The 5,313-nt window shown below is 43.2% G+C and overlaps 1 pseudogene; it reads right to left on the bottom strand.

Moving 5' to 3' along the window:
* Nucleotides 1-566: 566 nt before the first annotated feature.
* On the bottom strand, nucleotides 567-1,936 carry LOC127087931 (xanthine dehydrogenase 1-like; annotated as a pseudogene).
* Nucleotides 1,937-5,313: the final 3,377 nt, after the last annotated feature.

Genomic DNA, 5,313 nt, shown 5'->3' with positions numbered 1-5,313 from the left:
TCCTTCAACTCTTCCAAATAGGTTTGTCTTTGATTTCAAGTTTCAATTCCGCTTCCAAGTTTTTCGTTGGTGGTTTTTGATTTGGGATTTTAGGGTTTTGATTTGGTGGGTTTGGTCCGCCTCCGATTGCTCGTTTTCTAGGGTTTTGTTCTTGTGCTCTCTTTTTTTCTCTCCGCCCCCCTTTGATTTCGTTTCCTTCTCCTTTTATCCTCTACAGATTAGGGTTTCGTTGTTGTATGGTCGATTAAAACAAACATCTCTGCAAAGTCCTTTTGCTGCTCAGAAACGGATTGCCTCTTTGATGCTTGTTCAGGAAAAGGTAATCTGAATCTGTGCTTTTCCTTTTAATTTTGTCTGGATGCCAAATTGGGAACTCTTGAATTTTCTGATGTTTTTAAAAATTACTGTGAGCTAATTAACCTTTACCTTTTTACTGCAGTGAAACTCTTGTAGCAGGAAGGTTGTGGATTCTGTGTACCAGAACGAAATTGCTCCAACCCTGTGAGTGGCCAGTAGCTGCGGATGACTTCAAAACCGGGGCATGATTTGGGTCCAAGACTTGGTCTCTAAATCTTATCAATGAGAAATTCCTTAGTTTTAATGGCAGAAAGTGAACATGGTGCCACCCCACCATAAACAATCGATGCATCGGCAACAACCCAGTTATCACTATGTTCCTGAAGATGAACATGAATACCAGCATTTACAATTGCAATATCATCATCCCTTCTATGGGACTGTTTAAATTCTTTCACAAACTCAAAGGTCTTATCCCATGGCAAGAATACTGAGAGCAAGATTTCATCATACGCCAAATCCAACTTGCGATAACCAAGGAAGAAATTTTCTGCCAGTACTGTTTTGATGTTTCCTTTTGAGTCAATAATTCGAAACTTTGCTCTAGCTGCCATCCAGAGAGGATTCAAGTCTGATATTGGGCTGGCAGTACATATATTCCCACCAATTGACGAAACATTTCTTATCTGTGATCCAGCAAACCATTTCAGTTGCTCAATAAAGGCTTTACAAGATGAAGTTTCATGAGCAGCTCGCTCAGTCACAACCTTCCGGAAAAAATTCAAGAGAATGGATAATCTCATTGCAGCACCTATTTCTATGCCATCCTCCCTAGTTTCCAAAACATTTAGTTCTGGCACATGCATTACAGAAACCAGAACTTGATATTGTATTCTCTTTAGTCTCGTCTCAATTCCTACCTCAGTATTACCGACTATCAACTTTGCATTAGGATATTTGGCTTTTAAATCCAATACGTGTTGAAGTGTTATGGGCCGATACCACATTAGCCCACCAAATCCAGTCAAATTTAAGAAGGTTGGTTTCTTTAACAACAGTTCAGGAGGAAAAATAAGTTCCTCTTCTGTATATTTAGTCCCATCAACTTCATTATAGGAAGTAGGTTTATGTCTATCAACACTGTCTACGAATTTATCATTAACACTGTCTACACATTTCACTTATACTGTTTAAATTACACGAACAGGGTTTCCCGGTTGATGGGCAAACAGACTGGCCATCTTGAAGGTTCAGTGAAGAAACGCCAGTATATAAGATATTACTAGTTTTGGCAAAGACGCGGAATGCTTCAAGTATTGCTCTGTAACCTGTGCACCGGCATAAATTTCCAGCAAGACATTCTTCAATTTGTTCTTCAGTAGGCGGTGTTTGACTTGACTGCAATAACGCATACATGGACATAACAAAACCCGGTGTACAAAATCCACATTGTGAACCGTGAGTACGAGCCAGAGATTCCTGGATAGGATGCAAACCACGCCTGCAGCTTCCAAGTCCCTCCACTGTAATCACATGCATCCAAGCTTTTCCTCAAATTTGTATCATAATGAGAAACCATAACAGTGCAAGCCCCACAACCACCTTCACCGCAACCTAGTTTAGTCCCCGTAAGACCTATATCTCTACAAATCGTGCTCCATCCTCTTCAACGATCCCATTTTCTTCTTTCTTTTTTTCTTTGTAAATGGACATTGAATTAATGGTCATGGGTAATTTTAGAGTTTTTGGGTTTATGGTTGACTTTGGTCAAAGTTGACCAAAAAGTCAACTGTTGACCAAAGTCAACAGTTGGTCAAAAATGTCCAATCTTTGTATTTTCTTGTATGGACTCACATGTAATGAATAAAATTGAAATGGATTAACAAAATGGTTTGAAGTTGGTTTCACAATTGGTTTAATCATAACTTGAATGTTTGACTCTTGAAAAGAAAATAACTTGACTGATAATGTGTATGAACAAAACCATGAAATAAGACCATAAGGTTAGGACTTGAAAGGGATATCCATGAACCAATAACATGACTGACAAGTGGCTAGAAACACAAGAAACTTGGTTGTTCAGATGACCCAGACCATAGATGTATCCACAATCACAACACCATGACTTTGAATCAAAACCAAACCTCATGTAAAACCAGAATTAGGTTAGGCCAAGCATGCCCAACAAACATAAAAAATTCAGGAGCAAAATCGGGGTATGACAGTTGCCCCTATTTAAGCGTCTTCAACTAGAGAATATGAAGCAGGATGTTCTTCATATGATCATAGTGGGAGATGGTTAAATACTAAGAAAACCCGAATTTTGATCCTGAATCCCTATGAGATAATTAACCATGCCTGTCAGAAACGGCAAAGAAGCAATCCCAAAAGAAGAATCCGTCTGGTACGGTGAAAATCGGCCTGAGTACCGAAACAGGAAGTTGACCTGAATACTAAAATAAATGGTAACACAGGAATACCCATGGCCTGAACGCCGCACTAAGCATCGGAATATGAGAGTATCAATGTTGGTCTGATCACCGGGAATCTGGTCTGAACACCACTTTGATCTGGATATCGGAAAAACTGGCCTGAATGCCACTTCGGTCTGGATACCGGAAAAACTGGCCTGAATGCCACTTCGGTCTGGATACCGGGAACTCTGGCCTGAATGCCACTTCGGTCTGGATACCGGGAACTCTGGCCTGAATGCCACTTCGGTCTGGATACCGGGAAAACTGGTTTGAATACCATAAGTTCTTCGTCCTGATTGTTGAGAACTTCTTCGATCTGGAATCGGAAACTGGCCTGAATGCCACTTCGGTCTGGATACCGGGAAAACTGGTCTGGACACCACAAGTTCTTCGTCCTGATTGTTGAGAACTTCTTCGATCTGGAATCGGAAACTGGCCTGAATGCCACTTCGGTCTGGATACCGGGAAAACTGGTCTGGACACCACAAGTTCTTCGTCCTGATTGTTGAGAACTTCTTCGATCTGGAATCGGAAACTGGCCTGAATGCCACTTCGGTCTGGATACCGGGAAAACTGGTTTGAATACCATAAGTTCTTCGTCCTGATTGTTGAGAACTTCTTCGATCTGGAATCGGAAACTGGCCTGAACGCCACTTCGGTCTGGATACCGCCTCGGTCTGAACACCGGAAAATTGGCCTGAATACCACAAGTTCTTCGTCCTGACTGTTGAGAACTTCTTCGATCTGGAATCGGAAACCGGCCTGAATGCCACATCGATCTGGATACCGCCTCGGTCTGAACACCGGAAAATTGGCCTGAATACCACAAGTTCTTCGTCCTGACTGTTGAGAACTTCTTCGATCTGGAATCGGAAACCGGCCTGAATGCCACATCGATCTGGATACCGCCTCGGTCTGAACACCGGAATGCTGGTCTGAATACCATAAGTTCTTCGTCCTGACTGTTGAGAACTTCTTCGATCTGGAATCGGAAACTGGCCTGAATGCCACATCGGTCTGGATACCGCCTCGGTCTGAACACCGGAATGCTGGTCTGAATACCATAAGTTCTTCGTCCTGATTGTTGAGAACTTCTTCGATCTGGAATCGGAAATTGGCCTGAACGCCACATCGGTCTGGATACCGCCTCGGTCTGAACACCGGAATGCTGGTCTGAATACCATAAGTTCTTCGTCCTGACTGTTGAGAACTTCTTCGATCTGGAATCGGAAACTGGCCTGAATGCCACATCGGTCTGGATACCGCCTCGGTCTGAACACCGGAAAACTGGTCTGAACACCACAAGTTCTTCGTCCTGATTGTTGAGAACTTCTTCGATCTGGAATCGGAAACTGGCCTGAATGCCACATCGGTCTGGATACCGGGAAAACTTCTTCATGTCTATCATCATCGGCGAAGATAACAAAACAGTGATACGTGAGCTGGCACGCATGCCAAAGACGACCAATCAAAAGAGGATAAAGTTGCTGACTTGGAGCAAATACCCAAAAGAAAGGGGAAGACCCACTGGGGATAATACTGCTTGATCAAGGCAAGTATCCAAAGGGGATAATACTATCAATACCACAAAGAGGGGATTACATCTACCGGTTTGTAGGCAGAAAACCACAGAAAAGCAACCAGTCATCGACCAGGATGAGCACAAAGGGTTAACTCTGCTAGGGATGAAAGTGGGATTTTACAACTACCAGCTAGTAGGTAGAAAACCACAAAGATAGGACTTACAACTACTGGTTTGTAGGTAGAAGCCAACAAACAGCATGAACCACAAAGGTTACCTCTGCTAGTGGATGAAAGTGGGATTTTACAACTACCAGTTAGTAGGTAGAAAACCACAAAGATGGGACTTACAACTACCGGTTCGTTGGTAGAAGCCACAAATTCTGCCGAGGATAAGATGAATGAGTGCCGGTTAATGAGCGACTATTCATTTATGCCCCAGGGAAGCACGGGCGACAGCCAACAGGAAGCCAGTTTAGGATCGATCCAAAAAGGCAGACTGAATCAGGACTCATCCTAATGAGGAAAGAACTCAATAGGGAAAACCCATCCCATTAGGGAGGGAACGGAAACAACCGTCATCCACGAGGGTGTAACTCAGTGGGGAGCGCAGAAGGAAATGGTAGACACTTTTTGCTTAAGGGGTAGACTCTACATGGAGAGATCAGACACACCCACTTCTGCTAAGGGAATGGACCCAAGCTTGCGAGATGCTGCCAACTTCGGGGAGTAACACTGCTGGGGATACCCACTCAACTAAGGAGTCACTTGTTGGGAAAACACCAACTTCTCAACCATGCTGATGAACCCAATTCTGAAGCCGATCCAATGGCGCGATGCTAAACTCTTTCCAACAACCCAAACTCGGTTGGTCACCATGGCCTAGGGCTAATGGATATGTTTGCAATGTTGATGCATGAGTTTTTTTGTTTTACACAATGCCCCATGATCCTGGAAATGCTATGCACTAATGATGCAATATGCTATGCTTATCTAAATGATGAATGCATAAACACACGTC

Source organism: Lathyrus oleraceus, chromosome 5 (genome assembly GCF_024323335.1).
Source record: "Lathyrus oleraceus cultivar Zhongwan6 chromosome 5, CAAS_Psat_ZW6_1.0, whole genome shotgun sequence".
In the NCBI taxonomy this organism is placed as follows: domain Eukaryota; kingdom Viridiplantae; phylum Streptophyta; class Magnoliopsida; order Fabales; family Fabaceae; genus Lathyrus; species Lathyrus oleraceus.
The sequence above is the reverse complement of the archived record's forward strand: the minus strand, read 5'-3'. Positions and strand labels throughout refer to the sequence as shown.